Raw genomic sequence first — 24,232 nt, 5'->3', positions numbered from 1 at the left:
TTACTCTTGTTGAGATGTGACTGAGTGACATTTGTGATAGAGAGCAGATAGTGATTAAGAGCACAGACTTGGGGGCTAGATTGCCTACTAGCGTTGTGATAAGGATTAACAGAATCAAGATATGTAAAGAGTTTAGAGTGTTTCTGGTCTTTAAAAACTCAATTGACTCTGACTCACAATCATACAGGAGAGAGTAGAACTGCCCCGTAGTGTTTCCAAGGCTGTAAATCTTTACGAAAGCAGCCTGCCTCATTTTTTCCCCCATGGAGTGGCTGGTGGGTTTGAATTACTGACCTTTCTTTTTTTCCCCACATTTTGTTTCATGAACTGTAATCCCCACAGTGCTTCATGAACTGCAATCCCCACAGTGTAATAGCTTTTTTCTCACTTCCTCCCTGTGCAAATACTACCCTTCTATTCTCCCATGATTGATTGTTCTAAGGAGTTTATCTACCTGGTGTAAATGTTCACCCTATATACCTGTATATTGTTTGGCTGGATGCCACAGGAGTGAGTTCAATTTCAGACCTGAAGGGTGACTAGGGGACATAGTTGGGGGTGGGGGGTGTGTCTCACCAGGCTCTATCAGACCAGTAAACCTGCTGTTTTTTATAATTTTGAGTTTTGTTCTACATTGTTCTCCCATTCTATGCAGGATATCCTGCACTAATCCCTTTCCCAGTGGTTGACAGTGGTAGCTGGGCACCTTCTAGTTCTTCTGGTCTCATGGTCATATAGGTCGAGGTTTGCAGAGTCCCCTAGTCCCTCAGACTAATAGTTTCCACGCATCTTCACTCTTCTTTGCTATGGACAAGAAGAGAACCATTGTAGCATCTAGATGGCCACTTGCAAGCTTTTAAGACCCCAGTTACTACTCACCGAAGTAGGATGTAGAACAATGTTTCTGTATAGCATGTTATGCCACTTGAGCTTGATGTCCCCCATGATCATGGTTCTGAGACCACAGGTCCAACAACTTGCTCTATCAGGATAATTGACTGTTCCTAAGAAGTTATACCAATGAAGATAAAAGATTACAGTCTGCGGTGTGGAATGCACCTCAACATAAAGAAAATGAAAATCCTCACAACTAGACCAATATTGAGCAGAATGATAAAGTGAGAGAAGATTGAGGTTGTCAAAGATTTTGTAGTAGTTCAGTTTGTGTGTCAATTTGGCTAGACCTGGTTGAGTATCTGGGCAGCTGAATGTAGTATTTCCCATGATGAGACTGGTAATCAACTTCATGGTGGAATGTCTGCTCCCTGTACATAAGCAGAAACTTTGCGGAATGGTCAGGAGCTTATGGCACACTTGGACCCCTGCATGTAGCTGTGTTGTTGTTCAGCAGCCTGCCATCCTCTGCCGACCTTGGGACTTACAATAGACTTAAATTAATGACCTGCTGTGTGGTTTGGTAACATTGGGACTGCGCCTTTTTACTTGTCAACCTTGGGTTTGTCAGCCTCAGCAGCCAGTAGCTGTCTGAGTGAAGAAAAGCCTCTAGCTCCACTGGGCTGGGAGCAGGAGGCAGAGCTGAATCCCAAGGTTGAGTGGCTTTCACCCAGTCCTTAGAGCTTGGCACTTTGAACTTGGTCTTAAAGCCTACAAATTGTAAGAATAAACTCTTGTTTGTTAAGGCCATCCTATTTGTGGTTCATTCTTGTCAGAGCGGCACTAGGTAACCAGAACAGATTTCATATTACTTTGTTCCACAATCAACACCAATGGAAGCAGCAGTCAAGAAACCAGATGTCGTTATACGACTATGAGACCAGAAGAACTAGATGATGCCCAACTACCACTGTCACACTCTGAGGGGGATCTCTGTAGGAGATCCTGGATAGAGAGGGAGAACAATATGGGAAAAAAAGGGGGGTACTGGGTTTGCTGGTTTGATAGAGGCTGGTGGAACCACTGAGACTATGGCCCCTAACTGCCCTTCAAGTCTGGAATTAAACCCACACTTGTGGCTTCCAGCCAAACAAAAGACAAGCATATGAGTTGAACATTTACCTGAGGTAGATATACTCCTTGGAGAGAACAATCATGGGAGAAAGAAGGGATGTTTATGCACAGGGAGGCAGCACAGGGGGCAGGAGTGCATGGAAGGTTGGACACGGAGAAGAGGAGGCTGTCGGGAGGAAATGGGAGGGGAGCTGTTGCATTGGGGTAAATTGTAGTCAATGTCATGACACAAAGTGTATGTGAACTGCTGTATGGAAAGTGAATTTGCTCTGTAAACTTTCACCCAAATCACAATAAAAAAAAAAGAAAAGAAATCAGATGCCGTATTGCACTTGGCAAATTTGCTGCAAAAGGCCCTTTTAAAGTGCTGAAGAGCAAAGATGTCTTTTTGAAGACTAAAATGAGCCTAACCCAAGCCATGGTGTTTTCAATCATCTCATATGCACATGAAAGCTGGACATTGAATAAGGAAGACTAAAGAAGAGTTGATGCTTTTGAGTTGTGATGCTGGGGAAGAATACTGAAAGTACAGTATACTGCCAGAAGAGCTAACAAATCTGTTAGTTAGGAAGAAGTGCAGCCAGAATGCTCCTTGGAAGCAAGAATGGCCAGACATTGTCTCAGCTACTTTGGTCATGTTGTCAGAAGGGACCATTCCCTGGAGAACGATATCATGCTTGGTAAAGTGGAGGGTCAATGAAAAAAGGGGAAGGCCCTCAGCAAGACGAATCGACACAGTGTGTGCAACAATGATTTCAGATATAGCAAGGATTGTGAGGCTGACACAGGACCGGGAAGTGTTTCGTTCCATTGTACATAGGATCACTATGAGTTGGAGCCAACTCAATGGCACCTAACAACAAGTTATCGTAATTTTGCTCCCTGTTATTTCTATTTATATGGACATTCTTATAGCACACATAAATACATATGCAGAAATATCATCTGCCAACCTTATATGTGGTCATGGTTTTATTCTCTTTTCCCTAAAAAAAAAAAAAAAAAAAGGTTGGTAGTTCAAGCCCACCAGCCACCCAATGGGAAGAAGATTGAGCAATCTACTTCCGTAGAGATACTGCCTCAGAAACCCAAGGTGGGGTCACTATGAGTTGAATTGACTAGACGGCAGTGAGTTTGGTTTTTGATATGTTCCCTTTTCCCTAGACATACCTAATCATTCAGACTGTCTACCCATTGACTCATAAATCGGTGTTTGTTATCACTGATAATGCAGGAGTGTATATGTAAAAGTGCTTATCTTTATTGTCTGCACTTCTTGTGCAGTTCTCTGTGTCTTCCTTTTTCTTAGTGTTATTATGTTAGTCACTTGATTTGGTATATTGCCCTTCCTGTAAATCTTTATGGAAGAAGACTGCCTCATCTTTTTCCCATGGAGCAGCTGCTGGGTTTGAATCACCAACCTTTTGATTAGCAGCCCAATGCTTTAACCACAGTTCCATGAGAGCTCCTTTTCTGGTCTTTGTTGTTGTGGCTATGAAGTGCCATCAAGTCAGCTTCAACTCATAGCTACCCTATATATAACAGAATGAACCACTGCTTGGTCCTGCATCAGTCTCACAATCCTTGCTATACCTGAGCCCATCATGGCAGCCACTGTGTCAATCCATCTAGTTGAAGACTTTCTCCTTTTTAGCTGACTCTCCACTTTACCAAACATGATATCTTTCTCCAGGGAATGGTCCATTATGACAACATGACCAGAGTAGATGAGACGAAGTTTGGCCATTCTCACTTCCAAGGAACAATTCTGGCTGCACTTTTCCCAGGAGAGATTTATTAGCTCCTTTGGCAGTCCATGGTACTCTCAGGATTCTTTGTCAGTGCCTCAACTCAAAAGCATCAACTCTTGTGGTCTTTAGTAAGCTCTATATAAGCATTAAAAGGAGCTCTGGTGGTGTAGTGGTTAAGGCATTTGGCTGCAACCAACAGGTTGGTGGTTGGTGCTTAATAGCCACTCCATGGAAGAAAGATGAGGTAGACTGTTTCTGTAAAGATTTACAACCTTAAAAATTCATTGAGGGTTGAGATGAGTCAGAATTGACTTGATTGCAGTGGGTTTGGTGTTTTTGGTTTATTAAGACGTTGGATTCCCTGGGTGATGCAAGTGGTTAATATGCTTGGCTTCTAACTAAAAGGTTGGTGGTTCTAGTCCATCAGTGGTACCTCAGAAGAAATGCCTGACAATCTCCTTCCAAAACAAAATTAGCCACTAAAAACCATATGGCTCATAGTTCTACTCTACACATGTAAAGTCACCATGAGTCAGAACAGACTCCACAATAACTGCTCTCTAAGCATTTATTAAACTCACACATATGAACACACAAACATTTGGTATTAGCCTAGCTCTGTCATCAGCCAATGTTTGAAAACCTTGGACAAATTCATTATCTTCTGTAGCTAGTGCTCAGTCCTTCATCTATGAATTAAAGAGGGTAGACTAAGCTCCATAATAGTTGTACAAGTCTGTGATCTTCTGTCATAGAAATTGGGGTTGAGAGTAAATGTATGAAGAATAACTAGAAATAATCATCAGAGTCCATAATGGGTCATCTGTAGAAGAGGGTGAAGATGATTCAAATGTTTTTCTGTTCTCCTGATATTTGAAAGATGGAATGACAGGTGGGAAATCATGTATTTACTGGCTTATCTACACAGTCACTTGCCAGATAAAAAGAAACAGACAAGCTCGCATCAATCATTAGATTTTTTTTTTCCCATTAGAAATGAAAACTTTATGAAAACCTGTTTAGAGCCCAGATAAAGCTAAGATTAGGAAACATCTATACTTAATCAGAAGAAAGAGCAAACTAAAGATTAAAAATAGCAGAGGCTTAGCAACTATCCAGCCTGGGTGGAATGAGTAGGGGAGGGAAACATTATGAATCAAACCTTCACTAGTGTCCTCAGGGAAAGAGCTATGAAATAAGTTAACTAGCAGATTTTATTTTATTTTTCAAGATTTTATTGAGTTCTTGATTCCTGGAGAATTCACTTCATGTGAAACTGGGGAAAATTTAAATTCCTAATAAGAAAAAGACATAGAGCCAAAGGGCTATATCATTTCATTGAAAAATGAGTGATGCACCCTAACACATATAACTTAAATCAGTGCCTAAGGCACTTGACTGCTAACTAGAAGACTGGTGGTTCAAACCCACCAGCTACTCCTTGGAAGGAAGATCGGCCAATCTACTTCCGTAGTGATACTGCCTTGGAAACCCAAGGAGGGGTCACTATGGGTCGGGTCCGACTCGACAGCACATAACAACAACAACAGGCTTCTTAAAATATTTACCTGTTTTTTTCTTTTTCCTTTATCCTTCAATTGTAATCAGAAGTGTGCTTTGAATAAGGCTTTAGCTTCTGTTAGTGGCCGTGAAATTTTTGCAAAGAAAAGAGCATTGCTGAAAAGTTATGAATAAGAAGTCAATGTACATTTGCAAATATTTTCCTAAAGGTCTAAGAGTCACTGAAGTATTGGCAATGGAAAAAAAAGGGATAGTTAAAAGAAAGAGCATCAACAACAACAAAAACGAGAAAACTTCAAGAGAAAATACACAGAGAAGCAGAAGCAATGAATTAATGTCTGCTGAAGGGGTCACAATGTTATAAGAACCACATCTAGAAAACAGTCCTTTGAGAAATGAAAAGTCATGCCATTAAATAAAAAAAGAGTTGTGATGAGATTTTAAATGGATGAGGCTGTGTATTTACTGTTCTCTAAACAGACTGATTTTCAGAACCTATGCAAGGTCTTTACTGTTAGAAAGTCATGAAGACCTTTTAAAAAGGCCTGGAATATTGTATTCAGTTTGAGGCATTTCACTGCCAGAAAGAAGGCAAACAGAGAAGGGAACTCAGAGGGAAAAAACAAACAGACAGCAAAAGTCTTTCAACGTCTGTGGAGGATTGACTTTTCAAGAGAAAGAAGAAATAAATAGAATAAACAATAGCTTGGTTTGCAAAATCTAAAGAGAAAGAGGTGATATGATGTATGTCTTAAATTAAGCAGATCCAAATCACTCCGTAACAAGCAGGACCTCATTTCTATACACTAACTTATTTAGTAATGAGTGTGATTCTACTATTCACATTAGGGTAAGAGTTGAGCAGTGGAATCTATTTATAAATACTTGCATATATATACTTGTACTTGTAGACACATACACACATGGATGTGTGTGTGTGCAAATGTGCACATTTGCACATGCATGCACACACCCACACACACACAATAAACACCTAATCTTCCTTTCCTTTCGCTTGTATTTTCTTCTTGAATTGATGACCACTGATACTACTGAGAAAGAAGCTTCTTACATTTTCTCTGAGGAGGTTTAAGGAGTCACACTTGACGGACTGAACTAAAAGTGGTCCATCTCAGCTCTGGCCAAAGTGAGTTGTTATCCATCATTGCTGATGCTGGCTGCCTCTGACTCCCGGTGATGTCAAGCTCAACAGAATAAAACATAGTTTGGTCCTGCCCCACCCCTGTGACCAATTTTGGATGAAACTATTGATATTCATAGGGTTTTCATTGGCTGATTTTCAGAAGTAGATCTCCAGGCCTTACTTCTTAATGTGTCTTAGTCTGTAAGCTTCACTGTAGCCTGTTAATAGCAACACACAAGCATCATAGCAACATAAAAACCTCCATCAAACCCATTGCCATGGATTTGATTCTGATCCTATGTGTTACAGTCCATAGGGTTTTCTTGGCTGTAATATTTATAGAAGGAGGTCACCAGGCTTTTCTTCTGGATTGCTGCTGGATGACCTTGAACTGCCAACCTTTTAGTTAGTAGTCAAGTGCAAAATGTTTGCATCACCCAGGACCTACTCGACACCAGTAAGGTGTTTTTTTTTTTTAATCTGAAAGCCTCACAAGAGTGTCCAGAACAATCTTTTTAAAGGTTCAGTTTCAGTCACAGTAAGTTAGAGATGTTGTTGTTGTTGTTGTTATGTGCTGTTGAGTCGTACCCTACTTGTAGTGACCCCTCCTTGGGTTTCTGAGGCAGTATCACTCCACAGAAGTAAGGTTGGGCAATCCTACTTCTGTAGTGATACTGCCTCGGAAACCCAAGGAGGGGTCGCTATGAGTCAGGGCTGACTCGACGGCACGTAACAACAACAACAACAATACTAAGGGAATTAGGTATACATTATTATTTTACTTGAACTGTAAGGTAGATGAAAAACAGTAAGAAGAAACTGAGATCCACTAAAATAAATTATTTAGCCCGTATAGGTAGGTAAGAGTCTCAAAACATATAGTTTTAACATTGTTGCAGCTGAAATATGACTGTTCTTTTCCCATTTCATATATATACCCTTTACATAATAGGTGCACTAAATAAAAATATATTCCATAGATAAATGTTAATGGTTTTACAGGTAGAGTGGTCCAAGAAGGGTAGACTGTTGACTTCTGAAATGGTAGGATTTTTTTTAACCTTATTTAAAATCCTTTCTGGCTGTGTAAGCCACAGATTTCCTTGTGCTATGGTTGGATAGCTATGTATGTTCAATAAGTGAGGGCACTGGGCTGAGGAGTTAAGCAAATGTTGTTTTGTACTGCCAGCTGGGCTTAGAAATGTGACAGTCCCTGTGTTTGTTGCTTAGTATTATTTTTCAAGAAAATGTAAAAATCGTCATTTTCTTTGTCAGCATGAGACCACTGAATCACTAGAACTCACCAGCACAGACTGTAACAAAAAGATGTTTTCCTTTGCTATGCTTAATTATTTTATGGGGAGCAACTTTTAGAAACTGGGTTTAATACAATAAAAATGACATTTAATGCACAATAGTTATTAATAGTAGCTGTCACAACTAAGATCAGGCGCCCTGGTGGCATGGTGGTTAAGTGTTGGCTACTAACAAAGGTCAGTAGTTGAAACCCACTAGCTGCTCCACAGGAGAAAGATGTGGCAGTCTGCTTCCCTAAAGATATACAAGCTTGGAAATCCTACAGGGCAGTTCTATTCTGTCCTATAGGGTCGCTATGAATTGGAATTTACTCAATAGCATTGAGCTTGTTTTCTGTGTTTTTATCACAACTAAATAAAGGTGAATGGATTCTTAGAAAGTCACAGTTACAGTTTAATAACTGGAATTAAATGCAGAGGGCCCAGACAAAATTTAAAAAGACAGAAATACCTTCTCTCTACCAGCAGGGGTCACCCAATAACCAGAAAACATGAGGCTGGTGGGTTCTCTGCAGATATGAATTAAATACTAAAGTGAGATGGCAGGATGTTCTACGGAGACACACACAGAACTTGCTCACAATCTTACCTCAAAGCCATAAAACAGCGATTCTCTTTCCAGAAATATGTATATATATTGGCTGGGGAAAAGGGGGCAAAACCTCAGGGCTAACTCTGGGGCTCTGCTATGAGTAGGGGAGGGAAGAAGAATAATGGAGTAGTTGGGAGTAAAGTAAAAGAGAGTGAAGGTACCTAAGGGAAGAAACTCCATAGTGGGTTCAGTTACTATTGATCTATCATCAGAGACCCAGCACAGAGAGCTCAGCCTGGAGTCAGGTTTCCTTTGCCATATTCAGGTATAGAACATTAAAACAGTTCCTAATCACATATGTTTCAAAGGTTTTTGTATAATGCCTTTTTTAAAACATTAAAAAAAAGTTTAGATCATCAGGTTTCTCACAATGATTCTTCCATTCTTCTTACAGCTCCTCTGTGTTTTCTTCTCCCTTCAATGTCTGCCATGAAAAAAAAAAAAGTGTATCCTCATTGCTTCTTTACCTTTTCACCCAATTGTTCTAATGAAAGGGGCTTTAAGAGGATGTATTAGTAGTAAAGGTAACAGTTAACATTAATAAGTGGTACTGTGCCATTATTCCCTGCCCTGAGCTCTAACTGAACATGTGTCATATCAGATAACCCTCAAAAGAGTCCTATGAAGGAGACCCAGTTTTATAGATGGTGAAACAGAGTTTCACAAAGAGTAAAAGCAGAACCCTTACTTGCCTGGTACGTATTCTCAACACCTGAGTTGTTTGACTATATATCTCAGGCTGGGAAGGACAAAGGAACATTCAAATTCAATTGGTCAACCACCTGTCAGATGATCAATTTCCCCCTATGGCATCTCCATCATCTGGTTACATTGCTATTATATGCATTTGCCATAATGTGATTGCACAGCCTCCTGCCTTGGTCTGTCCATCTTTGGCCAGCTCTGATTTATTGTCAGCCAGGGTAAAAAACAAAACAAAACAAAACAAAATACAACTTACACTTAGTCGCTTCCCCTTACTAGTACTTATTCTACTCCTAGAGGGCCAACACAACAAGACTGATTTCTCTTCCTATGACACAGGAAGCTATTCTGAAGTCCTTGAGTCTTTTCTTTATTAAATGTGCTAAGCTCACTTTATTTTTAAACATGGTATCATTTTCAATATTTCCACTATATGAATGAACTGCATTTATCCATGTCTTTCCTAACATATGGTGACAAGAGCTGAATGCAATATCTCGGGAGTGGTCAAATCAGAGACTGCGTGCAGCAGGTCTGCCATCCCTGTTATTTCTATTCTACTTTCCACTACTCATCTCTCAGTTAGTCATGCTGTGGTGTATTGTGTATTGCTATGATGTTAGAAGCCATGCCACCAGTATTTCAAGTACTAACAACTCACCCATGGTCGACAGATTTCAGTGGCACTTCTAGACTCGGATAAGCTAGAAAGAAAGTCCTGGTGACCTACTTCTGAAAATAAAGCAAAACCAAACTCATTGCCATCAAGTCTTTTCTGACTCATAGTGACCTCCTTTGGATTTCCCAGGCTGTAAATCTTTATCGAAGTAGATCTTCCTGTCTTCCTTCCATGGAGCAGCAGGTGAGTTTGAATCACTGACCTTCCAGTTAGTAGCCAAGTGGCTTATCCACTAAGCCACCAGAGCTCCTTTTAATTCTGAAAATTAGCCAAGGAAAACCTTATGGAGGACAACAGAATATTGTATGATATAGTTCTAGAAGATGATTCCCCTACATTTAAAGACACTACACAATGGCTGCAACAGTGGGCTCAAATATACCAATGATCACAAAGATGGCACATCCCCGAACAATGTTTCATTCTGTTATACAAAAGTCTGCCATGAGTTGGAGCTGACTTGATTGATGGCAACTAACACCAACATATTTATATTGATGTCTGTTTTCCAAGGAGCACTCAAATTATTTTTATGCTTGCTTCCTGTGGGTCCTTATAATGAGATAAAATATGTACAATATGATGAAAGAAAATTTGGTGATGGCATGCAACAAAAGGCAAAAATGGTTTAGTAAACATTAGGCTGAGTCATGAACAATGACAGAATGCAATTTCCCAAAGCATGAATTGACTTTACTCATAATGTCATGGCTTATGAGGCTTATGGTGAACACATACAACTAGGTTGAAGTGATAAGGTTGTTATGTTCGTCCTCAGCTTAGGAAGTTAGCATTAACTTCCTGGCCACTTATCTCTATATTTTAGAAGTATAGGTTATAAAAAGTTAACATGCTAAAACCATTCATTGCCTTCTTATGAACAGCCAGCAAATAAAATTTTTGAAACAGCATCACTTTCCCAAGAGAGTGTTTTGAACAAGTTGGCAAACAGAATTAAACATGGAACATGGCAACTGAGTTAATGTTTCTTTTTTCTTTCTAAGAAACCCTTAGAGTATTATATGCAAACAATCTGAACTAAGGTTGTATAAGATGTCAGCTCAGAGTTATTAAAGTCATTTTATAGGCATTAAAAAACACCTTGCATTATCATACTCAAATTTCATAAGTGGGAAAATCTATTTGCATATTGTTACACCCAGATGATATTAATTTTTAATGTGATTAAATTCTATTTGAATGTATGCCAAGATAGAAGGAATGATTAGCTTATTTTGAAAATTACCATTTTAATCTTTTACCTATTGAAGAGAGAAACTTTATGAAGATTTCCTATTTGACCTCTTGAATAATCATAAAATTGAAGATCTTAGCTTGACCTTCAGGCCTCTTGCTGACCCAAGGCAAATTAGACTTTCTTCAAGACTTGATTTGAAAGATATTGAGCCAAAAGTCCTTTGCTTCCAGAAGAGTGATGATAGCATTTAAGCCATAAAGTACAAGATAGAAGGCTATGATTTAAGAAACCTTACTCTGTTGATAGAGAAAGGAATCACAAGAAGGTCAAGCAGAAAGATATGAAAGGGATGAAATTTGGAATCAAGAGATGCATGTATTTCTGAAAAGGCCTTCAAAGACACAAGTCTTTGGGCCTCAAACAAGGTTGGCTGAGGTGATTAAAATCTCAGATAAGTTGGAGTGACATCAAAACAAAATAGAGAACTGTGGCCATCTGAAATCTGAAGAGGCACCCTTATCAGATACTTCATACCAATATGGGTAGCTTTAGTAGAGAAAAGAATGAAGGTATTTTATTCTTAAGTGGTCATAGCTTTCAAAATTGTGCACTCCTTAGGGTGGCAAACACAACTAATGCAATGCACTGCTGTCGAGTTGGATTCAACTCATAACGACCCCTCCTTGAGTTTCCAAGGTGGTATCACTATGGAAGTAGATTGCCCAACCTTCCTTCCAAGGAGTGGCTGTTGGGTTTGAACCACCAGCCTTCTGTTTAGCAGTCAATGACTTAGACACTAAGCCACCAGAAGTCCTCTTAGGGAGGCAGAGGGAGGCCATTCTTGCTATTTGTATGCTTGGGGTATGTGAGTAGATAAAGAATGGACTGAGGTTCAGACTAATAAAGGATTATTAAACATGACACAAAGCAGAGACTTGGAAAGTACTTGTCAACTGGAGCTTGCCCTTTCTTGCTCTCTTTTAGAACACTGAGACTATTATAAGAAGAAGCCTGTGCTAGCCTGCTGGAGGATGAGAGAGCACATGGAGCAGAGGTAAATCCTTCAGCTGAGGTTCCTTACATCAAAAGGCTTACCCACATCAGATAGGAGAGTAAGGCCATCCTGGGCCATCTACTTGAGTCAAGCTCTCAACTGACCACTGAGATCAGTCAAGCTTGCCCAGATAAGAAAAACTACCCAGCTGTACCAGAGAATGGTGAGAAAAAAAATTATTGCTACTTAAAAAAATACCTTATATTATTATATTCAAGTTTCACATATGGAAACAATTTACTTGCAGTGTACTACTCAGATGACATTAATTTTTAATATTGTTAAACTCCATTTGACTTTAGGCCAAGATAAAAGCAATGATTAACTTATTCTGAGCTGACTACTCAAAGTAGAGACAACCTTAACAATATGGATGGAGTAAAGCTTTTAGGACCTCCATTAGCTGATGTGACATAACTCAAAATGAGAAGAAACAGATGCAAACATCCATTAATAATAGGAACATGGAATATATTAATAATGAATCTAGGAAAATTGGAAGTTATAAAAAATGAAATGGAATACATAAAGATCAATATCCTAAACATTAGTGAGCTGAAATGGACTGGTTTTGGCCATTTTGAATCCAACAACCATATGATCTACTATGCCAGGAATGACAAATTGAAGGGGAATAGTGTGGCATTCATCATCACAAAGACTGCTTCAAATCTTTCCTGAAGTACAATGCTGCCAGTGATAGGTAAATATCCATATGCCTACAAGGAAGACCAGTTAATACTAGTATTATTCAAATCTATGCACCAACCACCAAAGCCAAAGATGAGGAAAGTGAAGATTTTTACCATCTTCTGCAGTGTGAAATTGACCAAGCATGCGATCAAGATGTGTTGATTATCACTGGTGACTGGGATGCAAAATTTGGAAATGAAGAAGAGTTACTGGTAGTTTGAAAATATGACCTTGGTGATAGAAATAATGCTGGAGATCGCATGATGGAATTTTGCAAGACCAACAACTTATTCATTGCAAATACCTTTTTTTCAGCAACATAAGCAATGGCTATACACATGGACTTTACCAGATGGCATACACAGTAATCAGATTGACTACATCTGTGGCAAGCGGTGATGGAGAAGTTCAATATCTTCAGCCAAGAATATCATCAATGAAGACAGCAAAAGGTCATTAAAAAGACAAGAAAGGAAGAAAAAACCAAAACGAATGTCAGTAGAGACTCTGAAAGTTGCCCTTGAGTAGAGAGTAGCTAAAGCAAATGGAAGAAATGACAAGATAAAGGGGCTGAACTGAGTATTTCAAAGAGCAGCTTGAGAAGACAAAGCCAATTATTATAGTGAAATGTGCAATATGTGGAGTTAGAAAACCGAAAAACATGCTCGGCATTTCTCAAGCTGAAAGAATCAAGGAAAAAATTTAAGCCTTGAGTTGCAATATTGAAAGTTTCTATGAGAGCACTGGTGGTGTACTGCCTAAGGCATTTGACTGCTAACCAAAAGGCTGGTGGTTCCAGCCCACCAACCACTCCTTGAAAGGAAGATTGCACAGTCTACTTCTGTAGAGATAGCACCTTGGAAACCCAAGGAGGGGTTGCTGTGAGTCAAATTGACTCAACGGCAGTGAGTTTGATTGGATTGGGTGGGCAAAATATTAAATGATGCAGGAAACATCAAAAGAAGATGGAAGTAATGCATAGAGTCACTGTACCAAAAAGAATTGGTCGATGTTCATCCATATATTCAAGAACCAATGATTTTGAAGGAGGAATTCAAAGCTGCACTGAAGGAATTGGCAAAGAACAAGGCTCCAGGAATTCACAGAATACACATTGAGATGTTTCAACAAACAGATGCCACACTGGAGGCACTCACTCAGCTATGCCAAGAGATTTGGAAGACAGCTACCTGGCCAACTGAATGGAAGAGATCCATATTGGTACCCAGTCCAAAGAAAGGTGATCCCCCAGTTTGTGGAAATTATCAAACAATATCATTGAAATTATCAAACAATATCATTAACATCTCATGCAAGTAAAGTTTTACTGAAGATAATTAAAAAAATGGTTGCAGCAGTATATTGACAGAGAGCTTCCAGAAATGCAAGCTGAATTCAGAAGAGGACATGGAATGAGGGATATCATTGCTGATGTCAGATAGATCTTGGCTGAAAGCAAAGAATACCAGAAAGATGTTTACTTATGTTTTATTGACTATGCAAAAAAATTTGAGTGTGTGTATCACAACAAATCATGGGTAACATTGAGAAGAACAGGAATTCCAGAACACTTAATTGTACTCATGAGGAAGCATACATAGACCAGGAGGCTGTCATTTGAACAGAACAATGGGATACTGCATGGTTCAAAATCAAGAAGAGAGTGCATCAGTGTTATATTCTTTCACCATATTTATTCAATTTGTATGCAGAGCAAATAATCCGAGAAGCTGGATTATATGAAGAAGAACATGGCATCAGGATTGGAGGAAGACTCATTAACGTCTTGAGATATGCAGATGACACAACTTTGCTTGCTGAAAGTGAGGATGACTTGATGCACTTACTGATGAAGATTAAAGACAACAGTCTGCAGTATAGATTATACTTCAATATAAAGAAAACAAGAATTCTCACAACTGGTCCAATAAACAGTTTCATGATCATTGGAGAAACGATGAAAGTTGTAAAAGACTTCATATTGCTTGGTTCTACAATCAACACCCATGGAAACAATAAAGACATCAGATGACATATTGTAATTATTGCACTTATTTCCACAATCTGTGGGATCACCTTTCTTTGGAATGGGTACCAATATGGGTCTCTTCCAGTCAGTTGGCCAGGTAGCTGTCTTTCAGTCTTTTTTTGGACAACTTCAAACTTTATAGCTTTGTAAAGTCAACAAGAATGAGGTTAATCATACATACTAATGAAGTAGGAGGCCAATTATGTACCATAATGTAAAGGATGCTCTTGAACACTCCATTGTTTCAAAATCATGTTTACCTCTGGTCTTTCCTAGAATTCCACAATTTTAGGCATTAATAAGGTAAAGGCATCTTAGAATTTTCTGCAAAAGACCTCTTTCAAGTGATGAAGAGCAAAGATGTCTCCTAGGTGACATCTAACCCAAGATTAGGTGAGCCTAACCCAAGTCATGGTACTTTTAATCACCTCTTATGCATGTGAGAGCTGCACAAAGAATAAGGAAGACTGAAGAACAGTTGATGCTTTTGAGTTGTTGTATTGGAGAAGATGGCTAATAGTACCATGGACTGCTAAAAGGACTAACAAATCTGTCCTGGAGGAAGTGCAGCCAGAATGCTCCTCGGAAGGGAGAATGGCCAGACTTTGTCTTACCTACTCTGGTCATGTTGTCAGAAGGAACCATTCCCTGGAGAAGGACATGCTTGGTAAAGTGGAGGGTCAATTAACAAGGGGAAGGCCCTCAACAAGATGGATTGACACACAGTGACTGCAACAATGGGCTCTGTTCTAGCAAGGATCGTGAGGCTGGCACAGGATAGGGCAGTGTTTCGTTCTGCTGTGCATAGGGTCACTATGAGTCAGAGACAACTCAACAGCACTTAACAATAACTTATTCTGAGAAATTGCCATTTTAATCTTTTTTTGGACAACCTCAAACTTTATAGCTTCATAAAGTCAACAAGAATGAGGTTAATCATACATACTAATGAAGTAGAGGAGCTCTGGTAGCATAGTGCCTAAGGCACTTGACTGCTAACCAGAAGGCTGGTGATGCAAACCCACCAGCCACTCCTCAGAAGGAAGATGGGGCCATCTACTTCCATAGTGATACTGTCTTGGCAACCCAAGGATGGGTCGCTATGAGTCAGGGCTGATTCGATGGCACACAGCAACACCAATGAAGTAGGAGGCCATTATGTACTATAATGTAAATGATGCTCTTGAACACTCTACTGTTTCAAAATCATGTTTACCTTTAGTCTTTCCTGGAATCTAGAATTTCACAATTATAGGGATTCATAAGATGAAGGCATCTTAGACTTTTCTGAGAGTGAGAGAGCCAGAAAGTCTCAGAGGCTATCTCATTCAGAGAGTGCCAAATGGTAGCTGGAAGGCCAAACTTGGCCAGCAGATATGTTTTGTTTGGCTCAAATAGTTTTGGCTCACAAATGTTAAATTGGTTACATTGCCAAAATTCTGAAATTGGATAATTACATACAAAAAACTTTGTATATCCAAATTCTCTTGAAAAAATTTAGAAGATTTGGCAATACTGTGACTGCATGACAATAGCTCATTGAAGCTAAATATAAGCTCCTTCTTTGTGCCTAGGGCATTTGACTGCTAACCAGAAGGCTGGAGGTTCAAACCCACCAGCCACTCCTCAGAAGGAAGACTGGGCAACCTACTTCCATAGTGATACTGCCTCAGAAACCCAAGGAGGGGTCACCATGAGTTGGATCTGACTCCATGGCAGTGAGGTTTTTTCTTTTTTCTCCTTTTTTCTTTTTTTTTTTTTCAGACACGGCAGGAGCTGTCTACATCACTGAGGAAGCCACCCTGCCACTAGGTTACATTTTCATTTGTTTCACTCATTCACATTACACAAAAAACCTCTGTAAATATTTGAATCTGTGTCATTCTATTTAATTATTTAACAAATGAGCAAATGAAGGCTCACATAAATGGCCAGTGAACTAACTTATTAGCTAAAGAACTGATAATAGATTTATTTCCCACCTAACAGCTGGCTGAGGGAAGAGTTAACTTTGGATGGTTTGTGAGTAGAACAGAAGAACCTTGGATTTTTAGGATCTGGAGACTGAAAAGCAGCTTGGAGATCCCAGGAATCAGTGCAAGGACCTTAAGTTGCTAGAGATTGGGAAACCCCAGAAAAGAATTGAGGAGCTACCAGAGACCATAGTTGTTGTTGTTGTTATTTGCCTTCGAGTTAGACCCGAATCACAGCGACCCCTCCTTGGATTTCCAAGGCAGCATGACTACGGAAATAGATTGCCCCATCTTCCTTCCGAGGAGTGGCTGGTGGGTTTGAACCGCCAGCCTTCTGGTTAGCAGGCAAGTGCCTTAAGCACTACGCTACCAGAGCTCCTAGAGACCATAGAATGCATGCAAAAAAATGTTATTTGATTCATCATTTTTTCCCTCATCTGCCATGCTGGTCTTATACTCTTTGCTGGAAAAACATTTCATTACTGGGAAACACATGCTGATAGTCTTTGAAATGTGTGAATATCTCTCAAAAACTCAAAAGAGACGGGGAGATTCCAGCTATTTGGGTGGTCAAGTCTTGGTTTAAAAAATATACTTCACTGTGATCCCTCATATCTAGTCATTAGCCAATTCTTGTTCTAAGTATATTTTAACTCTGTCAGTTCTCTCTAGCCTTACTCCCAGTCATCACCTGAATTGAGATCACTGTCATTTCACCAGCCTCTGGACTAGTCTCCTTGTCTATGGTGGGCTCTCACAAGGCCTGTCATGCTCAGTTTCTCCCAGGCCTCGAAAAACAGATGAGCTATTGCACACACCCATCGATTGGATGTTACTTCAGAGCTGCAATATGGACACACATGTATAATGCCCAATTGTTATTATATAATTTGTGGGTAGTCTATTAGGATGTGCTGATGACTTATTAAGGAATTATACCTGGAATCCAGATGCTAGATCCAGGTCACAGCTTGTTAAAGTGGCTTTTACAACCATACACGTTAATTATGCTAGAGTGTAAGGCTGTTGTGGTTGAGAATAAGAAGTATGAGAAACCTCTACTCGGGATGTACAAAGGCCTGACAGGATCTTACTATGGACATATAGACAATGGTCATTGCCACTGCCAAACACATTTCCAATGAGAAATGGAAGACTCGTTGAACATTCCACAGTCCAATGTTCTTTGTTGAAAATTCATCTTTTGAGCTCATTAGAGCAAAGAGTAATCTGTATGATGTGGACATCTTTAGTTTCACCAATTCTCTTGTGTGTATAAAATCATTGCCTTCAATTTGCTCCCATCCAATTCCTCTTCAAAGCTAACAGAATAATGTTCTTACTACCCAAACATAACTCTTCTTAGGATCGATTCTATACTCCTTATCCTCTCTTACCACTCAAGCTTTTTTTCCACTGTCTTCTCCTTCACACTTTAAAATTCAGTTATACACAATTACTTTTAACTCTTGGAATGAGTTTTGATCTCTCCAGCCTCTTGAAATTGTACGTCCTGTGTTTTCCCTATCTGGAATACATATCCCTTTCCCCCAATCCTCTGGCTTATTCCTGTCCTTCTTTCAGGCCCTGGTGTGTTTTCTGTGATTTCCCCAAGTCTGGGTTGGTTGCTATTCCTAAGTGTCTCCATAACACTTTGTTAACTCACTTTTCATGTGGTTATTGTGCTGTATCATAGAATCTTACTTACTTTTCTTTATCTTTTACTTGACCATAAACTCTGTGAGGACAAAAAATATGTCTTGCTTGTTTCTGGATTTATCCTTAGCTTTTAGCATGTTGTAATAAATTTATAAATGATGGTGAGATGCATAAATAGATGAGGCAACAAGAAGCAGAAATATTTAAAAAAAAGAGTTAAGCAAACAAAAACAACAAAAAAACCTTCTTTGTTTATGATGTTCTTTATTTCAGAAGATGCTGCATTCTTACATCTTTAAAATTTGATTTTACATAGCCATGCTGAAATAAAATAATTGGTTGATAGATTTGTCATGATGACCAGTCCAATGCATATGAATTCACTCCCTTCAATTTTCTCAACCTTTAAAACCCCATAGTTTAAAAACTCAGTAAGAGAAGGACTTAATAGACAGTATCTCCCAATAACTATATTTCTATATACATTAGGCACTTACCCTTTGCAAGCTTGGGGATTTTTAGGACCTGGAAGTGATTATATTAATCCAGACTATAATCATTTCCTTTGGCATAAATAAATCCAAGCAATTAGTAGGAGGGCAAAGGCCTTAGCAGCCATTTCAGCACAATTTGGATGGATGCAGATGAAATTACTGAGTTACATTTTATTTGTTGGATGCTGTCCCAATGATGAGTGTAGTCACATCAGAGAGTTCAGAGAGCTCAGAAATAGGGTGGGGTGGGGTGGGGGGTACATAGTTCTAAATAATTATTCAATGACAGGATGAGCTTTTTTATGGACTGAGCACCATAGAGACTAGACCTGGACCTCTGACTGTCTGATTCTATGTGGATTTAAAAATTCTCCAGTGCTCAGAAAATATTAATTATATTGTCCTTAAAGAATTTTATGCTTGTGGGGCTGGTGGAAGCCCGGGAGAGGGGGAGGCGGTTCAGAGAATGACTGATTCAGAAGCTGTAATTATTTTGGGATTGGAAACAGAATTGAAATGACCCAGATGGTTAGTCTAATGAAGCTCATCCAAAATTTATGCTCAGAGGAGTCAGAGCCATGTCTCTCTCTCTCTCTGTCTCTTTCACTCCCTCTGTGTGTTTGTGTGCAAGTGTGCATGCATGATTAAATTTTTGGCTGAAGAGGGCTTGGGGTTATAGGAATGAAAGTATGAAAGGCCAAGATAGAGGTGCATAAGAAAGAAATCACGAGCAAAACAGAGTCCTTTCCTGCAATTGGTCTGGCCTTGGGCAGGCTTGTTCTGTCTCAGTTGCACTAGTGTAGAAAAATTCCCTTTCCTTTGGCTTTTAAATAGACCATATTTCCCAAAAGTGTTTGGTGTTTTTTTGGATAAGGTGCTTAAGGAATATCAAACAGCAGCGAACATCTATGCTGCTGATATATGCCAAGGCATTTGTCCAAAACTCCATCTCTAGCAAAAACACGTATTGTGTGACATGCTGCAGCAACTGCTACAATCACCTTGTCTATAGGCTTTGATTTAGCAGCATGAACTGACATATCTGCTGTAATGCCATGAGGTAAAGGGTAAGGACAAGGCTCAGGCCAGTATCATGTTTACTTCAGGTTTAAAACATTAAAATGATTCATTCTTTTAGTTAAAGAAGTTCATCTATGTAAACTTTTAGAACAGTGCCTGGCACATGATATGTACTAATTACATGTTGCTGTTGTTGGTGTTAGCTGCTGTTGAGTTAACCACCTACTCATGGGGACCCCATGCACAACAGAATGAAATGCTGCTGCCTAGGCTACCCCCACCCCAGAGGCAGGAAAGGGAAGGAATGCCGGGGATGACAAAGCCATAGGATCCAGGTAGGAATCAGGTAAGGGGTGGACTGAGAGGTTTTGAACAGCTAAGGGAGACTAACTTGTCTGTCAGGTCGTCATCCTGTCATGGCTTGCATATTGCTGTGAGGCTTAAGGATGTGCCACCAGTGTTTCAAATACCAGCAGGGTTGCAATGGTGCACAAGTTTCAAAGCAACTTACAGACTGAGACAGACTAGGAAGAAGGAAAAGGCCATCCACTTCTCAAATTAGTGACCAAGGAAAATCTCATGAGTAGCAGAAAAACACCATATGATATATAAATGGGCAACTTTATGAATAGCCTGGAAACATTGTCCGATACAGTGCAGAAACATGAGCCTCTAGGTTGGAAGTCACTCAAAATACCACTGAGAAAGAGCTACCTCATCAGAGTAGAATTAACCTTAATGATATGGATAAAGTAAAGCTTTCAGGACCTCCATTTGCTAACGTGGCATGACTCAAATTGAGGAGAAACATCTGCAAACATCCATTAATAATTGGAACATTGTTGTTGTTATGCGCCGTCAAGTCGGCCCCTCCTTGGGTTTCCGAGGCAGTATCACTACGAAAGTAGGATTGCCCAACCTTCCTTCCGAGGAGTGGCTGGTGGGTTTGAACCGCCAGCTGTCTGGTTAGCAGGCAAGTGTCTTAGTCACTATGCTACCAGAGCTCCCAATTGGAACATAGAATGTATGATGTATGAATCTAGGAAAATTAGAAGTTGTCAAAAATGAAATGGAATGCATAAAGATTGATATCCTAGGCATTAGTGAGCTGAAATGGACTAGTTTTGGCCATTTTGAAACAGACAACCACATGATCTCTCTCTCTCTCTCTCTTTTTAATGCATTTTATTGAAATATAATTTATGTACAGTGAAATACACAAAACTAAAAAGATATGGGTCAATGCATTTTTTTTTTTTTTACAGTGTTCCCTCCCCTCCCCTCCACCCCTGGCAACCAACAAAGAAAGTTTCCCTCCATATATAAACCTTTCCTTGACCCTCCACAACAACGAACTAATACTATATTTATCCTTCTGTGATTGACTTATTTCACTCAGCATAATGTCCTCCAAATTCATCCATATTATGAGGTGTTTTGCAGACTCTACATAATTCTCTGGGTTCTCCAGAGAAGAAAAACCAGTAAAGCTTATACATAAAAAGAGAAATTTATCTTAGGAAAATGTCTCACACAGTTATAGAGGCTGGCAAGTCCCAAACTCCTGGATCAAACTGGTTTTTACTGGTTTTTCTTCTCTGGAGAACCCAGTCTAACACATTTGGTACTGAGAATGGTTCTAGAGTGACAAAGTCATAGGGATGAGTTTCCTAAATTGGTTCTCACAGATTCTGTTTTGGTTCTCCAGTTTGATTAATTGTAAAGACACTGGTGACTCTGCCTCCCTTAGTAAAGAGGGCTCTGCTAATCTATGGCATGAGGTGGCAACATTAATATGCAAAATAAAACCACCCATTAAAAAAAAGAAAGAAAAAACTCACTAGTCATATCTGATCCAACTCATAGTGACCCCTCCTTGAGTTTATGAGTCAATATCACTACAGAAGTAGATTGCCCAATCGTTCTGCTGAGGAGTGGTTGGTGGGGTGAACAGCCAGCCTTCTGGTTAGCAGCCAAATGCCTTAGGCACTACACCACCAGAGCTACTAGATCAACTATTTTTGAAGAGTGAGGCTCTGGGTGATCACACATTTGATAATTTTCTGCAAGTTTTTCAGCATGGAGTATAACAAAGCTGGTTGGTTGGACATACTTATGGTAGACAAAGTAATGAAAGAGCAAGATGAATTCAGGGCTGCTGAGTCACAGCTCAAGTGCCATGTATGAGACCTTGGTATTTTCAGTTGTGCCCTGAAAGAAAGCCTTATTTCTTCTGGTAAGAGTGCTGTTATTGACAAACAACAAATCCAGAATCTTATTGTAAGGGCGGCTGAATTATAACACCAATTGAATTGCCAACCCAGAATGGTTTCTGAAGTAAAAGTGAGAGCATTGATTGGGAAGAAATGGGATGCTGAAACTGAGGATGGGGACATGGGCAGACAGGAAGGGGAGGACATGGAGCCTGTAAATTTTGTTAAATCCTGGCCAACAGCACCATACCTCCCATCTGAAGGGATTACTATAAATCCATTATCCCTTCCACCTCCATTTGATGGGATTAACAACCCAACTGTTCCTGCTGAGTCATTGCCTGAGGCAGATGCTATGGAAGACATTGCTAAATGTTCTCAGGAACCACCCTCACCACCCATTTTTGCTTCTGAACTGTCCCATTGTTGCTACTAGACCTATGACAAAACTTAAGTCCAAGTGAGCCCCAAAAGGTAAAATAAAAAATGTGACCCAAGAGTGGTATGCTACAGTGGAAAAGACCTACCTGATTTTGCTAACATGTACAGACAGAAACCTGGAGAATATGTGTGGGAATGGCTATTGAGGGTGTGGGATAATGGTATAAGGAATGTAACATTGTATCAATCTTTTATTGATTTGTTGTTGTTGTTGTTGTTATGTGCCATGGAGTCAGACTCGACTCATAGGGACTGCTCCTTGGGTTTCCGAGGCAGTATCACTATGGAAGTAGTTTGCCCAACCTTCCTTCTGAGGAGCGGCTGGTGGGTTTGAACCACCAGCCTTTGGGTTAGCAGTCAAATGCCTTAGGCACTATGCTACCAGAGCTCCTAAATACAGCTTCTTCATTCAATGTTTCAGCTCGAGAGGTTAGGAAAGGATCTAATAGTTTATTTGGTTGGCTTACTGAAGCATGGATTATGCAGTGGCCTATTTTAAGTCAGATTGAAGTACCAGACCTGCCTTGGTATAATGTAGAAGAAAATATCCAGATATTTATGGAAATTGGCATATTAGAATGAATTTATCAGATTAGACTCATAGACCCAGAAATGAGGAGCCCAGAGGGCACAGCTTTTACCAATACAGTGAGGAATAAATTGTGAAGGGAGTCCCAGCATCCTTGAAGACTTCTGTGATTGGTATTTTATGTAAACTGGATTTGACAGTGGGAACTATACTAATTGAATTAAGACACTTAACTACAGTGGCTTAACTTAACTTAACTGTACTTGGTTGCCAGCTGAAAGGTTGGTGGTTCAAGGCCACCCAGAGGCACCTGAGAAGACTGAAAATCAGTCACTGACCCCTTGTGGGGTACAAGTCCACCCTGACACACACAGGGTGTTGTGAGTCGGGGTTGGCTCTATGGCCACTGGTCTGTCTATCTTCCTCCTCCCCTCCCTCCCAGTTCACTGGAAGGCCTAAAGTCTTGCCCAATACCTGCCACTCACCCTGGGCTCTGCACGGCAACCCTTCCTGTCCCAACAGGGACCTCACTGCCACAGGTATTTCCTCTGTCCCACTCCTGCAACAAGGAGTATTGTTACTCTAATACCCACATCCACTTGGTGAACGGAGGCTGGGCCATCCCCCACTCCCACCCACCTTCTGGGCCCACAGGAACTCCAGGCCACTCTGTGTGCTCGGCCGGAGCCTGGGTGCCCTGCCCTGCCCTCCTCCAATTTTTTTTTTCTCTTTCTTCTTTCTGGCTTTTAGTTTGCTTGCTTTTGTCTGTTTTAAAAGTATTACTTTTATTAATATTTTTGTCTTTTTTACTATTATTCTTTATTCTTGCCCTCCCAGTCCTAGTTTTCAGCTTTTTTCTCTTCCCTGTTCCTGGTTGCAAATTTTTTCTTTTTCCTCTTTTCTTTTTTATTTCCTCTTTTTTTTTCTCCTGGTTAACCCCATTTCTTGTTTTACTTTTTTGCATTTTTCCCCTTTTTTTTTTTGTTATTCTCCTTCTCTGTCTTTTTTCTCTTATTGCCCTTTCCCCAGATATTGCAGGTTTTCTTGTTTTTTCACTGACTTTCTTGTTTGTCTGGAGGGTGCAGCCATTTTGATTGTTTACATGTGGCAGCCATTTTGGATATTTAAAGTGACAGAGGGCGCAGCCATTTTGAATGTTTTCAAGTGGCAACTATTTTGGATTTTAAACTGATAGCATTATCATTTGGATTCCAGGGACCTAAGAAGAGGCAGCAAGGAGGGAAGCAGGGAGA

This window comes from Orycteropus afer, unplaced genomic scaffold (assembly GCF_000298275.1).
Source record: "Orycteropus afer afer isolate SDZICR_OR568_19922 unplaced genomic scaffold, OryAfe1.0 scaffold00305, whole genome shotgun sequence".
Classification (NCBI taxonomy): Eukaryota; Metazoa; Chordata; class Mammalia; order Tubulidentata; family Orycteropodidae; genus Orycteropus; species Orycteropus afer.
The sequence above is the reverse complement of the archived record's forward strand: the minus strand, read 5'-3'. Positions refer to the sequence as shown.